Source organism: Neoarius graeffei, chromosome 1, assembly GCF_027579695.1.
Source record: "Neoarius graeffei isolate fNeoGra1 chromosome 1, fNeoGra1.pri, whole genome shotgun sequence".
NCBI lineage: Eukaryota > Metazoa > Chordata > Actinopteri > Siluriformes > Ariidae > Neoarius > Neoarius graeffei.
Window position 1 is genome coordinate 25,659,238 of NC_083569.1, and position 25,109 is coordinate 25,684,346.

The following is a 25,109-nucleotide window of genomic DNA, read 5'->3' on the forward strand; positions in this document are numbered from 1 at the left end:
GGATTTTAACTCTGCCAATCCAAAGTCTGTTTTACCCAAGCTACACAAACATGTTGATTTCCCGACAAGAGGAAATAATACACTGGACCTTGTTTTCACTAACAACAAAGGAGCATACAAGGCTGCCCCCGTCCCCCACCTCGGACTCTCTGACCACATCACAGTTATGCTAAAGCCAGCATACAGGCCAAGGGTGAAAGTGACCAAATCAGTTCTGAAAGAGATACGTGTGCAGCCAGAGGTGCTACTTCTGCACTTCAGAACTGTTTTGACATTACAGACTGGGACAGTGATGCAGGCAGCCATGTACAACCAAAACATCGACCTACTAACCCTTCACACACCTTCTTCAGTCCTCTGCCTTCTGGAAAAAGGTACCAGAGCCTCCAAGCTAGCTCCACCAGACTGGCGAACAGCTTTATATACCATGCTGTTGGGATGCTGAATTCTCTCTCTCTCCCCTATCTCCAAATAACTCAGTCTGTTACTCCAATTCATCTGTAGTATTGTCAAGTAATAAAGCACTTGTCACTTTATGACACTTCCTCACCTCAACATCTGCTCACTACTCATCCTGTAAATGGATCATGATTTGCATATTGCAGATACTCCCATATCCTTAGCCATTTTGCACTGTTACAATTACCATTTGCACCAATATAATTTGCACTATTTCTGCTTGTGTGGTATTGTATGTGTATGCTTTTTTTTAAGATCAATGCTTGTTTTGTTTGTGTATTTATGTTTACACCGAGGGTCTTGGAGAAACAATATTTCAATCTGTGAAAAAGCCTGTTTGCATTGATCCGTCCTCCGTTGCATAGTTGCTCTGTTCACTAGATAAGCTCTAGTGCTCCCTTTTTAGTGAGCTCAGTCAGCAGGCTGGTAAAGTCCAAAAAATTAAGAAAAACCTCCTGTAATAGCCAGCCAGCCCCAGGAACTGCCTCACCCCCTTTTTGGTCTTGAGCAGGCCACAACCACTGCATTCTTATCAATTTAGGGACGCACCTGCCCATGACCCAAGTGAAAGCCCAGATACTGTACTTCCACCCACCAAATTGCACACTTCCTTGGGTTTGCTGTGAGTTGTGCATATTTCAGTGATCTCAAGACAGCCCTTGGGTTTTGGAAATGCCACTGCCAATGTCCCTGTGTGCTCGTGACAGGAATTGAACTATGATGCAACGGCTGGAGCGCACTTCTGCAGAGCAGGGACCTAATCTGTGAGCAGTGTCCACTGAGTAAGCCAGCTGGTTCACAATGTCCTGGGAGACGTGTTTGAAAATGTCAACAATGATATTCTTCACTTTCTCACCTGCTTGCTCCGGAATGCCAGACACTCATAGATTCCATCTTCTTTTATAGGCATCCAGGTCACTGCATTGTTTCTGAGGACACTGTTCTCTGTTTCTAAGATGTGGACTTTACTTTGTAAGGCGATGACTTGATTTGTCACATCTTCTACCTGTTTCCCCATAGAATCAGGGACGTCAGTGACACTTTTAATGGAATTTGTCTTATCTTTAACCTTTGCCTCAAGTGACTGCAGCCGTTTGAGAGATTCTTCTTGCATCTTTTCAATTCTTTCCATTATTATTAGCAAAAGCGAGATGGGCACAGCCTCTTTATAATCCTCGTCACTGGCACGTGTCTTCGACCTTTTGGCTGGTCATGGTTTCGGAGTTTCTGGTAGTGGCACCAAACACTGTTCCATTTTGTCTTGTAAAGCATCTGGTTCAAACTTTTCACTCAGAGACTTTCTGGCATAGAAATGCATTACAGCGCAGCTACCTTCCTCTGTTTCCATATTGATGGATAACCTGAAAAAAGTAGCAAGTATGCTTACCAACTCCTGTCGGTTTAGTTCGTATAGTGATATGTTCACTTCTCCTTTAGTTAGCAGGTTCACTGCATGGTTAACTTGAGGCACTAGTTGGATAACCGTGAATAAAATGAAAGAAAACAAGGATTAAAAAATTGTTTCTGAGCGAGGTCCTTGTAGTAGCTATTTAGTTTATCAATTAGGTTCATTCTAATCAGCCCTTAAGCATATTTAGCAATTCAGCACATTAGGTTTCGTTTATCATGTTGCGGAGCTCCACAAATCACATATTACACTGACGCCATGTTGGCTGCCCCCTGTTGCTCTTCTTCTTCACAAGCAACTTGGCTTGTATATTTGTCCTCCTCTTTCTCCGTGGCTATAGGTTCTAAATCATCCTCAGACAGCCAACCAAAGATTGGGGACGAATTTGAAGAGCCTTTTTGTCTCTTTCAACAGAATTGGTTTCAAGAACGGACACCACTGCAGAGAATAGTATAGAGTCCATGTGGACACAAAAAAGGCATTGGTGCACATGACTTCATGCATGCAGCACCGCTAGCCTGTAAATCGCTGCGATCTAATAATGGTGGAAAAGTTTAGTGATTTTTGGAGCAGAATTCATATGCAAATATTTATTTTTCAAACCAATTTTTTATTTATATGCTAACTTAGAAGAAGAAACCTTTATTTGTCACATGCACACTTCAAGCACAGTGAAATTTATCCTCTGCATTTAACCCATCTGAAGCAGTGAACGTATGCACACACACCTAGAGCAGTGGGCAGCCACACGACAGCGCCCAGGGAGCAGTCAGGGGTTAGGTACCTTGCTCAAGGGCACTTCAACCCAAGGCCACCCCATGTTAACCTAACTGCATGTCTTTGAACTGTGGGGGAAACCGGAACACCCGGAGGAAACCCACGCAGACACAGGGAGAACATATAAACTCCACACAGAAAGGCCCACACCAGCCACTGAGCTCGAACCCAGAACCTTCTTGCTGTAAGGCAAAAGTGCTAACCACTATGCCACCCTTTAAAGTTTTCGAGCCAGCAAGGAGTCGAACCTAGAATCTTCTGATCTGTAGTCAGACGCGTTATCCATTGCACCACTGGCCCTATAACTTAACTACCATAACTATAACTTGACAGAGCACCATGTACAGACCATTTTACATGCTCATTCACACATAGGGACATTTTATCCCAGCAAATTTCCTACAGTCTTGTTTATTTTGGAGGTGGGAAGAAACTGAAGAACCCGTGTGGGGTGAACATATAAAACTGCACGCGTCACAGTGCTGCCAGTAAAACAAACACTCATCTCATTATCTCTAGCCGCTTTATCCTGTTCTACAGGGTCGCGGGCAAGCTGGAGCCTATCCCAGCTGACTACAGGCGAAAGGCAGGGTACACCCTGGACAAGTCGCCAGGTCATCACAGGGCTGACACATAGACACAGACAACCATTCACACCTACGGTCAATTTAGAGTCACCAGTTAACCTAACCTGCATGTCTTTGGGGGAAACCAGAGCACCCGGAGGAAACCCACAGGGAGAACATGCAAACTCCACACAGAAAGCCCCTCGCCGGCCACTGGGCTCGAACCCAGAACCTTCTTGCTGTAAGGCAAAAGTGCTAACCACTATGCCACCCTTTAAAGTTTTCGAGCTAGTAAGGAGTTGAACCTAGAAATTTTTGATCCGTAGTCAGACACGTTATCCATTGCGCCACTGGCCCTATAACTTAGCTAACATAACTATAACTTGACAAAGCACCATGTACAGACCATTTCACATGCTCATTCACACATAGGGACATTTTATCCCAGCAAATTTCCTACAGTCTTGTTTATTTTGGAGGTGGGAAGAAACTGAAGAACCCATGTGGGGTGAACATATAAAACTGCACGCGTCACAGTGCTGCCAGTAAAACAAATACTCATCTCATTATCTCTAGCCGCTTTATCCTGTTCTACAGGGTTGCGGGCAAGCTGGAGCCTATCCCAGCTGACTACGGGCGAAAGGCAGGGTACACCCTGGACAAGTCGCCAGGTCATCACAGGGCTGACACATAGACACAGACAACCATTCACACCTACGGTCAATTTAGAGTCACCAGTTAACCTAACCTGCATGTCTTTGGACTGTGGGGGAAACCAGAGCACCCGGAGGAAATCACGGCATAAGACTGATCGGTCATTGATAAATGTAGCATCTGTAAATCATCGTCATTTAAATATCACACCCCTAAATATTCTCGGTTTAGAGCCTGTGCCTAAGACTTTCCAACATGGATAGGCATGATACGTTCAAGAAGAAACATTTCTCCACCCTCCAAATAGAAGCTCAAATGTCCAATTGAACAGATTATTTATATTTGGCAGCCAGAAAAGTAGCATCATAGAAAGTCAGAAAAACGCAGTATTGAAATCACTGCTGCGGTCAACAGCATTTTGCCATCAACAACTGAAATCCAGCTGTTTGATTATTTAATTTATATATCCATGAGATATATAGCCTATATTCTGTCCATAATAATAAGGATATACTAGCTTATATCGCAAATCTTTAGATGTGGGTGAAGAAATAATTGTCAGATCTCAAACAAGCCACAAAAATTATACAGTTGTGGAGTTTCTTATTTCCTCATTTTCATGATGTTTCAGGCAGCAGTGGTGTTCAGCCTTCAGCTAGACAAACTGGTCTGCAGCCACCCACAGAGCCAAGGAACCACAAGCTGTGAGAGAGAGCATGTGCCTGATCAACTTCATTTCATTTACTAATATACATCAATTCCTGCATTTCACGTCTGCAACACATTCCAAAAAAAAGTTGGGACAGGGAAATTTAGGGCTAGTGATGGGGTAAAACAATTAAACAATGATGTAATTTGAAACAGATGATGCCAACAGGTGATTGCACGGGCGCAGATAGAGGGGGGGACGGGGGGGGATTCGTCCCACCCAGATTTAAATTCACCTCGTTCGGTCCCCCCCACTTATAGGGAGGAAAAAACGTCTATGCTGTCTTATTTCTTTGCATAAGGCAAACCTCACGGAAAAATCAAAAGACTAATTACCATTCGGTTTATTGAGGTGCACAGCAGTACAGACATAGTTGCAACTGCGCAGACTGCACAGGTTGCGAGCTCGAGCTTGGTTGCTATGGTTACAAGTTTGACAGGCATATCGGGGACAGCGCCTCTTAGTTCAGGACCCCAACACGGCATGATGAAGGGTGCCAAAAGGCAGAAAACTATTGCATCGTTTTTTCAACAAAAAACAACGACTGTAAGTAAACTGTGCCTTACTTTATCATATCACCTTGCAATTTTTTGATAGTCTGTTCAAAGTAATGTCGGAGTGAAAGTAAAATCGTACGGAGTAGAGAAGCCTTTCTGGTAGCCTCCTTCTTTCGGTGGTAGCCTGTAGATACAGTGCTCAGAAGGCAGTTTTAATGTTTAATCTGGCGTTCCCTGCCATAATTTCAGCGAGCTTATTGTTTCATAAGGAAACTTTGTGAAGAGTTGTTGACTGACTGCCGCTCACGCAACACACAGGCATAGTAAGAAAGTCAGGATGCACTGGTTTACACTTTACACACACACGCGTAGCCCAGCCTCTCGCTATGTTTAACAGTTGGAATTTAGCGGTTTTAAAACTAGTTTTGCAATTTCTGTGCGTGATGATAATGTGTAAACTTTGGATTTCCATAGGCTATGTTAAAATGTTATCATTGCCCTGGCCTGCAGGTAGTTCCTGGTGATGGTGATGGCAGTGAGGGAGGTGAAATAACATGTACCGGTATACACACTACCGTTCAAAAGTTTGGGGTCACCCAGACAATTTTGTGTTTTCCATGAAAAGTCACACTTTTATTTCCCACCATAAGTTGTAAAATGAATAGAAAATATAGTCAAGACATTTTTCTGGCCATTTTGAGCATTTAATCGACCCCACAAATGTGATGCTCCAGAAACTCAATCTGCTCAAAGGAAGGTCAGTTTTATAGCTTCTCTAAAGAGCTCAACTGTTTTCAGCTGTGCTAACATGATTGTACAAGGGTTTTCTAATCATCCATTAGCCTTCTGAGGCAATGAGCAAACACATTGTACCATTAGAACACTGGAGTGAGAGTTGCTGGAAATGGGCCTCTATACACCTATGGAGATATTGCACCAAAAACCAGACATTTGCAGCTAGAATAGTCATTTACCACATTAGCAATGTATAGAGTGGATTTCTGATTAGTTTAAAGTGATCTTCATTGAAAAGAACAGTGCTTTTCTTTCAAAAATAAGGACATTTCAAAGTGACCCTAAACTTTTGAATGGTAGTGTGTGTGTGTATATGTATATACACACACACATATATACACAAAATGGAATCATTTGCTGACAGCTCAGTCCCCCCCAGTTCAAAAATCCTATCTGCGCCCCTGGGTGATTGTATTCATGATTTGGTACAAAATCGATATCCAGGAAAGGTCTAGTCTTTGAGGAGTAAAGATGGGCCGAGGATTTCCAGTTTGTCAACAAATGCGTGAGAAAATTATTGAAATGTTGAAAAACAAATGTTCCTCAAAGAAATAAAGGAAGGGATTTGGATATTTCACCCTCTACATTGCATTATATCATTAACTTATTCAAGGAATATGGAGGAGTTTCAGTGCACAAGCCTCAGCTGAACACCTGTGATCAGGGGCGTATCACCCGCGGGGGATGCGTACGTTTCATCCCCCCCACTTTTGTTGAAACACAATTTCATCCCCCGCACTTTTGTCAGATTAAAATGACATCATTATGAAAATTATACAGCTACTATAAAATGTGTAACAAGGAAGTAAACTATTGCCATAACGTTAGACAAAAAACAGCCACGCAACGGACTCAAAACAGTTTTTCTCACCCGAACTTGGCGGACTCGCTCAGTCACCAAAACTGTCTTGTTTGTGTCACCACTGGAGGCCAGTATTTAGTATTCCAATCGAGTACGTGGAGAAGTTTTTTTTTAATTGAAATTCAATCTCAATACAAAGCATGTGTACACTTAAGATTATAACCCAGTACATGTTACATGCTCATATAAGAGTATTTTAAAGAACTTAACATTACATCTCACATGTAGTCAAAAAACATAAAACAAACAAGACAAACACAAAACAAAGAAAGAAAGAGAAAGAAAAGAACAAAGAAAGAAAAAAAACACTGCCATCTACATAGCCAAGTCTCTTTGTACTAACACAACTACCACAGACAATAAAAATAGGACAGTAATTTCATTTCTACATGTACAAGGGCTGTTAGATAAAATTGCAGATAATATTTTTAAGGACAGTTGCTTTCTTACTTGTCATTTTATTAAGTGAATTCCAGTATGTATTAAATTCTGTTTTAAATACTATAAAGTGAGGGAACGTTTTTAGATATCTGGTTTTATGAATAAAGAATTTACCTAAAATTATAACAACATTCACCATGTAATTCTCTTCTGAGTTTCTCCTTGTGGTGCCAAAAAGAATTTCTTCAGCTGTAAGTCTAGGTCCAGATATTGCCAACCAGTTCTTCACAGCAACCCAAAAACTTTGTGTTCCCAAACAATCACTGAAAATGTGTACAGTTGCATCTATTTCTTTCTTACAGAACACACATAGCTCTAAATCAATATTAAATCTGTGGTGTAGCAATTCTTTTGATGGATATATGTTATTAATGGTTTTAAAATGCACCTCTTTTGCTTTTGGTGGAATTGGGAACTTCAAATATTTAGTTCTGAGTGAGACTAACTGGCTTTCAGTAAAAGAAGTTGTATTTCTTATTGGTCTCACCGGGTGAAACTCTTCTCGTAAGCATTCTCTTATAAACTTGTTTGTACTTTTAATATCTAGTAGATGCACACCTTTCACAATTAAATCAGGCAACCTGGGTTGTAAACTGTCATATTTCAAATAGTTTTGGATAGTTTTAATCAAACCTTCAGGGATAGCTTTAATGACATTATGAAATTGTCGTTTCAGGGGGGTAAAACCATACTTAACACAAAATGTATTATAAGAAAAAATGTTCCCTTCATCATCCAAAATATCCAATATGGAACAAATATTCTTCTCTTTCCATTCTTTTATATACAAGGATTTACGACTCAATGTAACATATCTATTGTTCCAAATAGGGGAAGAATGGGGTGTGAAATTGTGCTTGTAGATAAGTTTCCAGTACATTAGAACTTGCTGGTGAAAGTCTGACAATTTGATTGGTAATTTTGAAATGGCAAAGTCACATGACAGGAGATAAGGCAAGCCACCAACTCTACTAAAGATCAGTCTGGGTATACAGTACCAAAAGGCTTCACTCTTCTTCAAGTACTCCTTAATCCAGTTAAGTTTAATCATGCCATTTAAACAGTTAAAGTCAATAACTTTTAACCCCCCCCTTTAAAGTCCTTGACAATGTATGCTTTCTGTAAATAGTGAGTTTTATTCCTCCATATAAAGCTGAAATTAGCTTGATTAACAGCTTTAATTTCATCTTTTGGGATGGCTAAGGAGTGTGAAGGATAGATGCACCTAGATAAAAATTCCATTTTTGTTAGGTACACCCTGCCAAAAACAGACAAGTCTCTTTGCTGCCATATGTCCAGCCTTGTTTTCCCTTTCTGAATGGTGTCTGTTATATTAAGCTTGATTCTTCTCTGTTTGTCAAGTATTTTATTTCCCTTTTAACTGGTATACTATTAATGACCAACTCTTCACATTGTTTGATAGGCATGAGCTCACATTTGGTGATATTAAGGCATAAACCTGAGGCTTTGGAGAACATTTCAATCCCTTTAATCGCCACTGGGATTTGATGTTTATCCTTCAGAAAAATTGTTGTGTCATCCGCTAATTGACTTATGACTATATCTGTATCAAGCACACGGAGTGCTGTTAGTTCTGTGTAATTTTTAATATGAATAGCCAACATTTCTACTGCCAAGATAAATAGGTATGGGCTAATAGGACAGCCTTGTCTTACCCCTACTTGAATTGGAAAACGTGTGGTTGTTCCGCTGGGTAGAGCAACCACACTATTTATGTCCTTGTAACATGTCTTGACAAAATTACAGAATCCATTCCCAAAACCAAAGTATTCAAGAGACTGAAAGAGGAAGTTATGTTCTAAAGTATCAAATGCTTTGAAAAAATCTAAAAACAGTATAAAACCTTCATTTTCTATCATATCACTGTAATCTATAATGTCCAGAATTAACCTGATGTTATTATGAATAGATCTATTCTTCATAAAGCCTGACTGAGACTCACTAACACATTGTTCAATACCTGTTTTAAGACGGTTTGCAAAAACATAAGTTAAAATCTTGTAGTCTGTTGTGAGAAGTTTAATAGGTCTTCTATTATCTAAAACCAGTGAATTTTTCCCTGGTTTGGGAATTAGTATTATAATACCTTGTTTCATGGATGGGGAAAGTGTGTGGCTGTTTAATATTTCAAGGAATGTATGGAAAAGAAAATGGTGCACGTCTGGCCGAAAATGTTTGTAGAAATTGGCAGTTAAGCCATCAACCCCCGGGGATTTGTTAATTTTAATTTTACTGATAACTGCATCCATTTCTTGAATCTGTAACTCTCCATCACAAGTGTCCCTGAATACTTCTGTAATTTGTGGAATGTGGTGTTTAATACCTTCAAAGAAAGTGAGTGTCTCGTTCTCTGAGAACTTGGAAGTATACAGTTGGCTATAGAAGGTTAGAATCTCTTTAGAAATAACCCTTTGATCCTTGCATAGGTTATTATCAATCAGTAAAGATCGTATTTCATTCCTTTGCTGTCTGGTTTTTTCAAGGTGACAAAAATATGCTGAGTTTTTTTCCCCCTCTTCTATCTACCTAGCCCGAGATCGAACACAAGCACCCTTGGCTTTTCTTGCATACATATCATCCAACTTTGTCTGCAGAGTCAATAGAGTTTGTTTGTCATTATCTGTAAGTGTGGGCTTGTTGCATGTGGCATTCAGCTCCTTAATGAGCTGCAGTTCCTCTTGTCTTTGAGACTTTTTAAGATTTTTACTGTAAGCGATTGAATATTGTCTTATTTTATACTTACAGAATTCCCATTTCAGTATGTATGAGGAAAAATCCTCCATATCCATAACCTCTTTTATAAGTTGCTTGACATCCGTACAGTAACAATCATGTGAAAGTAACTCTGAGTTGAATTTCCAATAACCCTTAGAATGAAATTGTGGTTCAGGGGGTTTTAGTACCAGAGAGATAACTGAATGATCTGTTAATGGAGCTGCTGACATTCTTACATCAGACACCAGTCCTAAAAGAGGGTCTGATAGCAACCAGTAATCCAACCTAGACAGATGACTCCCATTTGGTTGAAACCAAGAAAATTGTACTTTGTTACCATTGTAGTGCCTCCAGGCGTCTTGTAGCGTATTTGAATGGCAGAATTCTTGAAATGTCTTATTCGGTGAATAAGTATGGCCTCTTGGGGGGGACCTATCCAACCATTCATCATTTACCAAATTAAGATCCCCTCCTATTAATACATTTTCACATTGGTAAGATAGTTTGCATCTCTCTATTTCGTTTGTCATGTCTTTTAACAAGTCCAAATTCTTCTGTCTGTTGTTGTACCCATACACATTCAGCAAAATGAGCCTTGAGTCATTTAAGTGACTCAAAAATAGTTTTTACCAACTCAGAGTGATTTCCCGCCTCAAATCCTTCCTATCTCATAACGATCTTGAAATAGTCATCCATGCTTTTATCACATCATGACTGGATTACTGCAATTCCCTTTATCTTGGCCTCCCTCAAACCTCACTTAGACGTTTACAGCTGGTCCAAAACGCAGCTGCACGTCTGTTAACTGGCACCAGGAGACGTGAGCACATCACTCCCATTCTGGCCTCCTTGCACTGGCTCCCAGTCTTTTTCAGAATACAATTTAAAGTCTTATTATTTGTTTTTAAAGCACTCAGTGGGCTGGCCCCAGCCTACATCAATGACCTTTTACAGCCCCACTCAGTCCAAAGGTCTCTAAGATCCTCTAACACAGGGCTTCTTCATGTACCTCGCTCGCGGCTGAAGCAGAGAAGTGACAGAGCTTTTTCTGTTGCTGCTCCACGTCTCTGGAATCAGCTCCCACCGGACATTAGATCTGCTCCCTCCATCTCTGCCTTTAAATCTAGGCTAAAAACCCATCTCTATTCCTTGGCCTTTCCCTAACCATCAGCTTATTGTTATTGTTGTTATCATTATAGTTTTATTTTATTTATTTATTTTTCTTTTTGATCATTTGTCTTTTAATACTGACTCTGTACAGCACTTTGGTCAGTGCATGCTGTGTTTAAATGTGCTATACAAATTAAGCTTACTTACTTACTTACTTACTTACTAAGTCCATCACTGCAATCAACCAATGTCCATGTTCGTCTGCCTTCACATACAAGTGTTTCCCAGAACAGTTATTTAGCAAAATTGCCACTCCTCCTGACCGTTCTGTGCCATGACTGAAAAAAATCTTTTCTCCCCATTGTTGTGTCCAAAACGTTTCATCCTCCCTCATAGAATGTGTCTCCTGCATAAACGTGAAAGTATTTTTCTGCCCTTTGCAAAACAAAAACAAAGCTTTCCTTTCCGTGTTGTCTTTAAGACCCCTTACATTTAGAGATGTAACTGAAACTTCTGTGGTAAACAACGACATAAATAAAAGAACGATGGACAAAAAAATAAAAGAAAAGAGCCAAACAGGCTACTCTAGTGGCTTTAAATCAAGCACCTGCCGTCAAAAGTAACGGTAAGTTTTTAACTTCAGCAACGCCCCAATAAACATTTTCCTCCCTTTACATTTTATCGTAGTCAGCTGGTATACCCGATCACCTTTCCTATTCCTGAATGCGTTGTCCGTTGATGAATCCGAAGGGTCCTCTGAAGAATGCCTTCATTCCCTGCTGTCTCGCTCTTTCAATCTTTGGCCAGAGCGCGTTGCGAGCATCTCGTTCCGCTGTGGTGAGGTCCTCTTTGAAGCGTACCTTCCTCTCGGCGCACACCCTGTCGTCCTTCGCTTGTTTCCAAAGTGCGTCGCGGTGGGTTCTTGAGGTGAATTGTAAGATGATCTGATGAGTCTTTCCTGGTTTCGGTTTTCCCAGTCTGTGAACAGTGTCCAGAATTATGTCCATTTTGTGTGACCATTCTAGTATCATCCTTGTTATTAGCTCTGCTACCTCCTGTCGGGTATTCTCGCCCTCAGTTTCGGGGAGCCCATTTAGATGGAGGTTCCATCTTCTTTGATATCGCTCCAATTCCTCAGTTTTTTCTTTCAGCTCCAAATTCTCCTTCTGAAGCTCCTGCACCGCATTTTCAAGCACTTTAGTCTTTTCTTGTCCCTCTTTGATGTTCGCAGCGTTAAACTCCGCTGCCTTTGCGACGTTAGCTATCATGATGTTGTTCTGTTTTAGCTGTGCACCGAAGTCCTCTACTAATGCCGTTAAGTTCTGGATAGCAGCTAGGACGTCCACATTAGACACGAATTCTGGCTGTAGTTTTGGCATTCCCTTCTGTTTCTTAGCAGAGACAGTGACATTGGATGGAGGGCTGTGTTGTCTTCTTCTTACCACAGAGCAAGTTGCCTCCATATCCTCTGTTTCTTCTTGGTGAACGTTAACGTTAGCTTCGTTAGCCGATGCTAGGCTCAGCTCGGCCCCTATTTCCAGCGTCGACTTTATTTCACTTCCCGAGGCTTTAACTTCCTCGAACATCATTTTTCTGGCTTCGGCTGACTAAAAAAGAGGTAAACGTTGGGAGAATATTTTAATTTTGTTGCAATTTGGGACTAGGCTTGCAGAGCATACCAAATGCATGACTACTCAGCATGCCATCTTGCCGGAAGGTCTGAAAAAGCTTGACCACGACGTGATTTGAACACGCAACCTTCTGATCTGGAGTCAGACTCGCTACCATTGCACCACAAGGTCCCTGAGTACATGGAAAAGTAGAACATGTTGGGATAATTAAGCTATTTTGTAGAACCATATTGAGTCCTCCTCAATCTCCTGTGAGTGGCTAACTTGTTGGTTTTGAAGTAGGGGTACACCATTTTAATGATGCATGTCTATATCAACAACCTCCAAAACCTTGATTGATTATATGAACCTACATTGATTATATTACTGCTCTTGATTATGTCATCCAAAAATGTTAAGTTCCATTACATTATACTTAGTAGCAGCAGATACTTTTATCCAAAGCAACTTGGATAGGTTTGCTTGACATGTGCACTTATATGTCTGTATAATATTAAAAAGTGAGTAATGTATGAATGATCTGTTCTAAGAAGGCTGAAAACATGGCTGCGAAGTAGCATGACACAAACACGTCTTAATAGTGTAGCTGTGTGTCATGTTCAGAAGAACAAACTTGACCTGTTGGACAGACAAATGATTGCTCAACAATTTGTTTCTTATATGGAGCAAAGAAAAAACACATTTGGTTGTTTCAAACACAAATAGTGTGTCAGGGTAAAGTAAGGTTGTCAGGATTTGTTGACAGTGATGTTAAATAGTAGTAGTTACTAGTTGTAAAGTCAGTTGAGGCAAGTTTTTTATTACGAGTGTTTGTGTTTGTACCAAGTCTACTTTTCATGCATTATTACTGTTTATCACTTTTTAGAAGAGTTTTTCAATTGAGATTTAAAGGCATTTCAAATCGAATGAATGTTCAATAATTGTTGTACAGTAATGTTATTTGGCCATTAAGTGTTTGTTGTATGTGTAGTCTATTGCATCATTTTCAAATTTTATGCATTAAACCTGATGTAATGCATGATGCAAACAAGTTTTGTACACGAGTTTGAATAATTAAAGACATTAAAAGCAGGAACTGCCCCGTCTTATTTGAATGCTATACTAAAGAGGTCCTTCCAGGATGCTGCGCTTCTCCAACATGAACTGATTAGCCATGCCTCCTGCTCACACAAAGCGATCCCAGTCCAAACTGTTATGCATGATGGTGTATGATCTATACACAGTGTATGACTTCTTGGGCTATGTGAAGTTTTTGGTTTTGTTTATATCAGTGTATACCAGTGTAGGCAGCAATACTGACATCTCTGTTATAGAACAGTATCCTGTTACCTAGAATTATCACTCAATACTTTTTGCATTCACTTACTGAATAATTACATAGCCCTGGCAGTAACAACACCAAAACCCAACATGATACCATAGATCTCTGCATGAAATGCAGAACTCGGCTGGAGTCAACTGGATTTATAGGCTTTCTGCTGTCCTCCCTTTCATTTGCATCCATGGACCATGGGTATGAAAAAGTTCCATATCGGTCATTGACAGTACATCACAGTGTACACGCCGGGCGTGTATATAGCCATAAACCGATTTCTAATGATATGGCTTCCCCATTCCAGAACACCCCCACTTTTGGAAAGCTTGATACGCCCGTGATTGGGGCTATTGCCGCAGTCTGTTGATTCAACCATACTCAAGACCTGTTGATTCAACTGATACAAAAAACAAAAAGTGGGTAATGTCTATTCAGTGCTCTTGTAATCATAGGACACCTTATGCACAAAATAGCCCTAACATTGCTGTCCTATTAAAAGTCCAAAGGCCCTTGAGTATTCAGTACACCATTCTTTAGGGATATTCCATCTGTTAACTATGAATATGCACTGTCTCCTTAATCACTAATGTCAAGATCAGTAAAGTCATCACTCTCAGATGTTAAAAATTCAGAAATGTCACTATCAGAAATATTCTCCGTATCTGTATCCTCTGTTTCAGACGTTTCATCGTCACCAAAGCACTCATCACCAGTTCTTGAAGCATGTTCTCCTTCACTTTGTTCCTCATGAAGTGGTTCACTCTCTTCCAGGGTCTCATCTGTACAATCAGTTGAACCTGAAAGTGATGTTAACATTTTGAGCAAGGTGAAAATTTAAGAGAAGAAAAATGAAAAGAACTGACTTGGACCTGGATAAAGAAATTTATCTACCATAAACTTGTCGTTTTCTGGAGGATTTCCTGTTCTTTGGTCGAGCTGGGCCACTCTCATCTACTGTCTCAAGATCTGCATCATATTCAGCTGAGCCTGCAAGACAGAACATTGGATTCAATGTAAATGCACTTTGTTCTTGAATTTGAAAAGAATTAGATCAAATTAGAGAAACACTGCTTACCCTTCTGTTGATCCTTTCTCTTGGTCTTTTTCTTGGAGAGACTTGGTGGCAGTTGTGGACATGTAAACCAAATTGGCTGGATACCCTCATCTGTTCTTTCCCAACCACTGCCACTGTCGATGGATGGGTACTCTATATTTGGCTGCAGACACTGGTACCATATCTGTGCCTGGAAGTTACTCCTCTTTATGTGCTCATCTGCACTGCTCTCATCTGGCAAGATCCCTGAACTCGATTTAACCTTCTGCTTGCTGTACATCCGTATTCTGGTCTGCAGAAATTATTCCTCATCCAAACTGCTATCTATTCTTGACCACCTGTCTGCTAACTCCCGATACCGTTTCAGCCAATCTTTTGCCACTTTGGAAAAATCTTCTTTCGCTTTAATGCAACTATTGCAAAGAACATACAATTCTCCGTCACTGGCTCCCTGGCTCAAAAGCGGTTTTACTGCCATTACTGTGGTTTACACAAAAGTCTATTGCTTGCCTGCCAACAGCATCACAGAGACTCTGGTGATGCTGGAAAAGAAATCACAGTTATTTATCCCCATTAAAATTTGTGAACTGGGTGATATTTCTATGATTTTAGTTTTCTAAAAACTGGGATTAGAGATAGATTAGATGTCAATTAGAGATAACCAGTTATCCCGCAGTTATCTAATACACAGAAACAGGACATGAAACCTTACATGAACATGAGAATATCACACAATTCATTTGAATTCAACAAACTATGTCCCTTGATCACAAATCACACAAGACCATTTCTCCATGGTGGGGTGCCATTTTGGATTTTCTGATTGAACAAATGGTCAGATTTGCAAAATACCTTCAGAAATGGGTTCCCTGACCATGAAAACCTATGAATAGACACCAGAATTACGGCTGTAGTCCTTCTAGAACAGGAGATATGATACTTTGTAGTTTAGGGGGCCGCATACGGTGGCCATCTTAGATTTGCATGATGAAAACACTGGGTAAGGATTTGAAAGCCATGGAATCTTATTTCTCTCACCATAAATCATCAATTTAGACCAAAAAAAACAGATCTTTGGACAATTTCCTCCCACACAGGACCGATTTTAGGTATCCTGGTGGCCATCTAGGATTCTGAACAAATTTCAAGATGGCGCAAAATCTTAATTTGATCAGTATGAAGTACCAGAATCTGTTGAGAAAACCTTGACAGGAAAAAAGGGCAGTTTTTACCTGGCTCAGCCCTGTCTATATAGGGTAAGGTGGCCTGGGCCAGTCTCTTGCATCTTTACAGCTTTCTTAGCCATTGCAAACAGGCAGAGAAAAAAAAAATAAGCCAGTAAGTAAATAAAAAGAAAGTAGAAGGTAGAAAATATTGTGTCTCATGAAAAAGTAAGAAAAAGAATTACTGCAGACTAACAGTCCAGTTGCTTGTTAAACATGGAGAAAACCAGAAAACAGAAGAATCAGACCAGACAAAAAAAAAAAAAGAATTTTCTTTATTTTTTGAGCAAAATAACTCTATGACTACTATAATGTCACACAGATACATGGAACAGAAAAAGCAAACCCCACTTCTAGCTCTTTACTATCAAACATCTACTCTTATATAGAAAACACAAGCATTAATTTAACATATTAAAGAAAAGTTCGCCTTTTTTTTAGTTTTAAACAAGCGCACCATTCCTAGAGATACTGCAATACCAGGTTGATGCGTGGAGCAGAAAGAGCAAGCCCTTATTCCAGCTCTCTGTTCTAAAAATCTGCTTAATATAACGTCCTCATTTAGAGAACATATCAGATATTAAACTGATAAGAACAGATACTACACTTGATTTTAGCCAAAAGGCCGAGAAGCGATAAGTTACTGTAGTTAATAGCTTTAAATAAACCACTTCCAAATATTAAACTCCAGAAAGGTAAACACAGCTAGACTCCGCCCCCAACAGCTGGATCCTTTTGAAGAGAGACATCGCCTTGGTGTGTGTGTGTGTAGTACCGGTTCACCCAATACGCACATTACGCACGTTGCGTAGGGCCCCGCAGGGGCGGACTTACCATTAGGCAAACCAAGGCGGTTGCCTAGGGCCCCCAAAATTTGGGGGCCCCTAACGGTCAGCCCTGTCACGGTAAACACCAGACAATATATATGTAATCTTAATTTGTCTCTGATATTAAGTAGTCAACGATATAAATGGAAAAACACACCAAAATAGCATCAGAATATCGAATTCATGTGTATATAGTATTTGTCCCAGCACACACACACACACACACACACCCTGATTGTTTTACATTGGACTAGTCCATGATCTGAAGACGTAGACAGGTGCGCGACGGAAATTCAAACCCAAGCAGAGGGAACCGTAAACAAGATGAAGCGCAGTTATGAGAGTGGTTGCGCTAAACGAAAAAAAAAAAAGGGCACAAAGCAAAAAGAATGCAGCGGCACTTCTGAAACTAACTACCTTTTTCAAATCGCCTGAGTCTGCAACCTCCGCTGTTGACTCTGTTGAGGAATGTGTTCGTGTGGAGGAGGCAGACTTTCAAGTAGGACTTTCTTTCTCATATGATTATGATGAACAATGGACATTTGGAGATTAAGGACTTTTCAGTAATGTACTGGCTGCAACCTTTAAAAACTCATACCTCTCTCTTTCTCTACCCCCTCTCTCTCTCTCTCGCACACACACAAACACACTCTCTCTCTCTCTCACACACACACTCACCCACCCACCTACACCCCGTTATGGAATAGAAGATAGATAGAATGCCTTTACTGTCACTATACACATGTACAATGAGCTTAAAGCATCTCCAATAACAGTGCAAACAGCGTGGAGAGAGAGAGAGAGAGAGAGAGAGAGAGGGGGGAAGGGGGAAAAAGAAAAAAATAATTAATTAAATAAATAAAAATAAATAAAATAAAAGGGGGGGGGGGTGTAAGGTACACAGTCAGGTGTATGTGTTGTGTTACATATTATGGAGTGAGGTATTGCACATATAAAGTATTGCACAGTGACAGTCACATTATAAATTATTGCGGTGTGTGTGTTGTGTGTAAGGTGCACAGTCCTGAGGTGTGTCTGCTGTGTGTAAGGTGCACAGTCCCGAGGTGAATGTGCTGTGTGTAAGGTGCACAGTCCTGAGGTGAATGTGCTGTGTGTAAGGTGCACAGTCCCGAGGTGAATGTGCTGTGTGTAAGGTGCACAGTCCCGAGGTCCGTGTGCTGTGTGCAGTGGTTGCGTTAGACTTTTTCATTGTCCGTCATTTTGACGGACAGGGTCGTAAAAATTCCGTCATTGTCCATTATTATCTGTCATTTTATTTTAACTTTTAAATGACAATGTATATAGGCTATAAATGCTATATATTTAATAACTTGTGTTTTCATGGACTCATTTTCATTTAAAAATTAATTCACAGAACAAGCTTGTATTATTTAATCATTTATTTATGTATTTATGATGCAAAAAGATGAACAGAGATTCTGACGTTCGGTCACTTGTGAACCCATTTTCCCTCCGCTAAAAACATTGCGGCTGTTGTGCCTTAACGGGCATATGAACAATGTTATTTACAACGTAGCAAGACAATTGCAGTTAAAATATGAACAGTCCACTACAACAATTTAAGTGACAATCTAATTTGACCTGTTTGCGCGAGCTCAAATCTTCCTTCTGGCCCGCATGGATTTAAATTGGGAGCTCGCTTGTGCATAATCAAAGTCGTCAATGGAGACTGCTGCCGAGGCAATTGTCATTAAATTTTGCGTCTTTGCCTCGGACAGACGACTTCTCATTGACGTTTTAATTTCATTCCGAAGGCTGAACCCGGTGGTGTAGTGGTTAGTGCTGCCTCCTCACAGCAAGAAGGTCCGGGTTCGAGCCCCGTGGCTGGCGAGGGCCTTTCTGTGTGGAGTTTGCATGTTCTCCCCGTGTCCGCGTGGGTTTCCTCCGGGTGCTCCGGTTTCCCCCACAGTCCAAAGACATGCAGGTTAGGTTAACTGGTGACTCTAAATTGACCGTAGGTGTGAGTGTGAATGGTTGTCTGTGTCTATGTGTCAGCCCTGTGATGACCTGGCGACTTGTCCAGGGTGTACCCCGCCTTTCGCCCGTAGTCAGCTGGGATAGGCTCCAGCTTGCCTGCGACCCTGTAGAAGGATAAAGCGGCTAGAGATAATGAGATGAGATGAGATGAGGCTGAACCCGCGCTCTGCTGGGAGACTGGAATAACCAGCGCCACTCCAGCCAAAGTTCTGAAGTCGGGAAACATTTCTCCCAGGGAAGTGATCAGAAGCCGGCAAGAGCCTCTGAAAGTTGGATTTCCCGACCCTGCTAGTACTGTGTCATGGTGAGTGTATGTGTGTGCACTGTTCAGGTTTGGACACCCGGCAGACTGTAAGAGGTGTATCAGTTTGGGATATTGATGGCTCGGCGTGTTTGTATTTGCCATGTGCAGCACAACCTTAAGTTGTGTTTTTAGTGCCTCGTTACAGGCAGCCTGTGATTTCTCGACGTGCTTCTCCATCTGCACACTCTGATTGAGTGCCGTGCAGGCTTCGATGTGGCTTTGGCTATTTTTGTGGTCATTGAGGGCCGATTTCTGCATAGTCGTGCAGCCTCTGACAAATCCATTGGTGACTTCTGCTCTCCTACAGATGTCACAAAACATTTTGCCCCCTTCCGCCCGCAGCCAAGTAAACTCCCGCTCCCACTGAACCCTGTATTCCCGCCTGACCTCCTTGCCACTTGTTGCTGCTTTCCCCGTCTGCCGGTGCCGCTGGCTGAACAGCCGCTAATGCCTGCCCATCTTCATCCTCCTCCAGCGCATCATTCCCTCTCTTCTCTCCTCTCTGAAGGCCATCACAGTTGGGTTTTTAAAAAAAAATCCTTTCACACTAAGCTGCCGTGACATCTTGCTCGAATGTATACACCACTTATCGTAACGCTCGAGCCAGATAGACAACGAATGGACTTGAGGTGAAAGAGATGACAGCTAATCAATAGCTAATCAAGAGCTAATCGATATGTACGCGCTCACCACCAACAGGTTAGGCGCGTGAACTACCGGCTACTTAAATTGATCATCTGTCAAAATCCCGCCCGGCCTTCAGATTCTTCCGTAGGCGACTTACATTTGTCATAGTGGGGGTCGGCTCGGCTCGGCGGAGCCTGGAACCTGACACGGAAGGTCTTAAATAAAATGAAGTTATGTTTAAATGTTAGTTTGTCTACCCGTGCTCTCATTAAAATGATAGTTTAGCAGATATTCGAGCAGTGATGTTCCTAAGCTTCTTAAGCTTGCTGGGGAAGAATACAATAAATCGACATTTGTTTCATTTTAAAAACAAGAAAACAACTAGCCTAAATGAGCGCTATTGCATTAAGACGTACAGGCAGGGAAACGACACAAACAACCCAATGCATCTCTTTTTTTAATAGCAAAAATGACGTGTCTTCTGCAGAGAAAGGAAACATTAATACAGCTCACTGTGCTCGTGGTTAGAAAAGTGAGAGCGCGGTCAGGAGCGCGATGGGGGGAGCAGCCTTGCGCAGTGTATACATGAGTAGCCTGTAAAAAAAGAATAGTTGAGAATACTTGAAATTTCAAGGCAACAGTCTGCATTAATAATTTTATGTTTTGCCAACGATGTGCCCATGATAATCCAAACTATGATAACACTGTTATCTTTATTAAGAATTCTTAATTAAGTCAATTTTCAATTCCTCATTCTGCCAACATAGATTTCTCTTTTTGCTGAACAGTGGCATTCACAGTAGTACAAAAAGGCAATTGAGGTTATCACAATTTTTTTTTTTTTTGGGGGGGGGGGGCTTTTTTCACCTTTATTTGGATAGGACAGTGTAGAGACAGGAAATGAGCAGGAGAAAGATCAGGAAATGACCTCAGGTCGGACTCAAACCCAGGCCCCCGGATTTATGGTATGGCACTTTATCCACCTGAGCCACGACAACATGAACTTCAACCGGAGAGAGAACCACATTGCCCAGCCCTTGCATTTGGGAGAGGAAACCACGTGTCTTGGTCATTCAGAGCATGCGCTGAATAAACACCTGTGACAATTATGTATTTTCAATTCAGATTATTCACTATTGTATATTTACACATCATTGAGGTGCACCCTATCAGTTTGATGTGGATTTTTCTTGATGTGGATAATTCTAAAAAATAGAATTACGCTTTGTTCAAGTAATTCCATATGCACAATTGAATGGACAAGAAAATATGAATAATTATTAACGAACAGAAAAATCCACATCAAACTGATAGGGTGCACCTCAATGATGTGTAAATATGCAATAGTGAATAATCTGAATTGAAAATACATAATTGCCACAGGTGTTTATTCAGCGCATGCTCTTAATGACCAAGACACGGGGTTTTCTCTCCCAAATGCAAGGGCTGGGCAATGTGGTTCTCTCTCCGGTTGAAGATCATGTTGTCGTGGCTCAGGTGGATAAGGTGCCATACCATAAATCCGGGGACCCGGGTTTGATTCTGACCTGAGGTCGTTACCCGATCCCTCTCCGTCTCTCTCTCTCCTGCTCATTTCCTGTCTCTACACTGTCCTATCCAAATAAAGGTAAAAAAAAAAGCCCCCCAAAAAATTGTGAGAACCTCAATTGCCTTTTTGTACTACTGTGAATGCCACTGTTCAGCAAAAAGAGAAATCTATGTTGGCAGAATGAGGAATTGAAAATTGACTTAATTAAGAATTCTTAATAAACATAACAGTGTTATCATAGTTTGGATTATCATGGGCATACATCGTTGGCAAAACATAAAATTATTAATGCAGACTGTTGCCTTGAAATTTCAAGTATTCTCGACTATTCTTTTTTTACAGTGTAGCCCATGCACTGAACATCAAGACGCCGCAACGTCGGCGGCTCAGATTGAAAGTGACAGCTATGTATACTGTATGTAAGAAAACTCTGCCACAACTTGCCAATCATTTCAACTGTGTGTTTCATTATGTTTTATTATTAGGCTATTATTGTTATTGGTAATGGTAATGGTAAACATCCGTCAAAATGACCGACGGCCTTCAGATTTTTCCGTCATAGCTAAAAAAAAATCCGTTAATGACGGACAATTGTCGGTTAACGCGACCAACGGCTGTGTGTAAGGTGCACAGTCCTGAGGTGTATGTGCTGTGTGTAAGGTGCACAGTCCTGAGGTGTGTGTGCTGTGTGTAAGGTGCACAGTCCTGAGGTGTATGTGTTGTGTGTAAGGTGCACAGTCCTGAGGTGAGTGTGCTGTGTGTAAGGTGCACAGTCCTGAGGTGAGTGTGCTGTGTGTAAGGTGCACAGTCCTGAGGTGTATGTGTTGTGTGTAAGGTGCACAGTCCTGAGGTGTATGTGTTGTGTGTAAGGTGCACAGTCCTGAGGTGAGTGTGCTGTGTGTAAGGTGCACAGTCCTGAGGTGTATGTGTTGTGTGTAAGGTGCACAGTCCTGAGGTGAGTGTGCTGTGTGTAAGGTGCACAGTCCTGAGGTGAGTGTGCTGTGTGTAAGGTGCACAGTCCTGAGGTGTGTGTGCTGTGTATAAGGTGCACAGTCCTGAGGTGAGTGTGCTGTGTGTAAGGTGCACAGTCCTGAGGTGTATGTGTTGTGTGTAAGGTGCACAGTCCTGAGGTGTGTGTGCTGTGTGTAAGGTGCACAGTCCTGAGGTGTATGTGTTGTGTGTAAGGTGCACAGTCCTGAGGTGTGTGTGCTGTGTGTAAGGTGCACAGTCCTGAGGTGTGTGTGCTGTGTGTAAGGTGCACAGTCCTGAGGTGTGTGTGCTGTGTGTAAGGTGCACAGTCCTGAGGTGTATGTGTTGTGTGTAAGGTGCACAGTCCTGACGTGTGTGTGTGCTGTGTGTAAGGTGCACAGTCCTGAGGTGCTTGTGCTGTGTGTAAGGTGCACAGTCCTGAGGTGCGTGTGCTGTGTGTAAGGTGCACAGTCCTGAGGTGCGTGTGCTGTGTGTAAGGTGCACAGTCCTGAGGTGCGTGTGCTGTGTGTAAGGTGCACAGTCCTGAGGTGCGTGTGTTGTGTGTAAGGTGCACATCCCGAGGTGCGTGTGCTGTGTGTAAGGTGCACAGTCCCAAGGTGCGTGTGCTGTGTGTAAGGTGCACAGTCCCGAGGTGCGTGTGCTGTGTGTAAGGTGCACAGTCCCGAGGTGCGTGTGCTGCGTTTCACATTATGGAGTGAGGTATTGCACAGAGAGAGAGTCACCTTATAAAGTACTGCACATTATAAATTAGTAAATAGTAAAGTAAATAGACTATAATGTCAGAGCATATCCGAGTTCAGGGCAGCTATGGCTTTTGGAAAGAAGCTGTTTTTTAATCGATTTGTCTTTGTCCTGATGCACCTGTAGCGCCTCCCTGAGGGCAACAGGTCGAACAGATCAAAGCCAGAACAATGGAATTTTGAAGATTAAGGACATTTCAATAATGTACTGGCTGCATCCTTTACAAACTCACAATCCCTCTGTATCTGTCTCTCAACCACTGTATTGCCTGTCACTAAATGGCTCTCTCACTCACACACACACACACAAACTCTCTCTCTCTCTCTCTCGTACATTTATCTTGGCATCAGTCTTATCCCATTGAAATGTAGAGGTTTCGATAGAGTAATATCCATTTGTGTTGTAGTTCTGATAACAGTAAGAACATTTTGTATCTCTGGTAATGTGTATCTGGTAATATGGATCCATTTGTGTTCTACTTCTGATAAGAATAAGATCATTTTATATCTGGTAATATGTATCTGTGGAGTAAAAATAATAATTGGATTTCAGATATCCTTGTTTTATTAAAATATGGAGGTTGACTCTTAAAATTGGGTATCTCTCTGTCTCTTCTGTTGTTTGCCTTGTCGCTCTCTCTCTCTTTTTCTGGTTTGATCTGAGCAATAAACACTGCCAGAATTTTGGTAAATGCTGGAGTAATCTCAAACCTGTTTTACTGTGGAGCTTATTTGGGGCACATTGTTAGTGTCAATTTGCTGTCTTTTTTTCTGAATTTACAGCAAGGAGATATGGCATGCGCTAAGTAGGGATGCCCATTATTCTGTATGTGTGTTTCAATACTGACTTTTGAGGACCCCAAAATGGCTAGAACCACCCCTGGTAAGTACTTATAGAAACGATTCCTGAAAGTATAGTCTTAGCTCCTCATCATGTCAGATAGACAATGACTCCAACCAACACACAGATCCTGAAGATGGGAGATTTTAGGTTCTCCACATAACACACATGAAAATAAACAGCTATCCACAGACTATCTAAAATACCAAAATAGCCTGAATTAATCTTGAACAAAAGCAGAGAATTGGCTTGTTTAACAACAGTGTCATCATGCTGTAGAGCCTGCCAACATACCTTATAGAAAAGAAATGACTCACTGTAAGTTTCTCAGAGATGTCGAAAAAGGACTGAAAAGATGAGTCACGGACCAATTACTGAGAGAAAACACACAAAATACATTTACCATTTATAAAAATAAATATGATACACTCCACAATTTAAAACTATATTTCATACTAATCAACAATGCTCTAAATCACCCATAAATAATATAAATACTTAATCAAATATCTCAAATACAGTAAGAACATTTTCATATTGTACAAGTACACATAATTTAAAACTCTAATAACTCTTTAAACCCTTTTATCTATTTTTTTATATTAACAACCCACTGATCATGTTCTGTTAAATAGTATACTTATCTTAATATATCTGTAATACAGTAAGAACATTGTCATGTACAAGCATATCGCTTTTTAATTTAAAGCCCATTATATTTATTTTCTTTATATTGACAACCCACTGATCATTCTCATAGTTTTCCTCTCACACTTGACAAAAAGCATACAAACATAATTTCATCAACAAATACTAATTAAAACTATACATTATTAAAAAATAAAAAAAAATACTTATAAAGCTTTTCTTAGTAGATCTATTGTGAACAATTAATCTACTAATCACTCTTCAAAAAAACGTTAAATAATTTTATAAATTTTTCATAATTATATCTACAATTAAATTTGAAATCAATATAAGTTTAAAAATTTCTAA

At 40.8% G+C, this 25,109-nt stretch overlaps 2 non-coding genes across 2 annotated transcripts; both read right to left on the reverse strand.

Moving 5' to 3' along the window:
* Positions 1–12,744: 12,744 nt before the first annotated feature.
* trnaw-cca (transfer RNA tryptophan (anticodon CCA)) lies at positions 12,745–12,816 on the reverse strand. Its single transcript has one exon. It is a non-coding gene; the product is annotated as a tRNA-Trp (tRNA).
* Positions 12,817–16,683: 3,867 nt separating this feature from the next.
* LOC132897113 (U2 spliceosomal RNA) lies at positions 16,684–16,874 on the reverse strand. The gene has a single exon (XR_009656244.1). It is a non-coding gene; the product is annotated as a U2 spliceosomal RNA (small nuclear RNA).
* Positions 16,875–25,109: the final 8,235 nt, after the last annotated feature.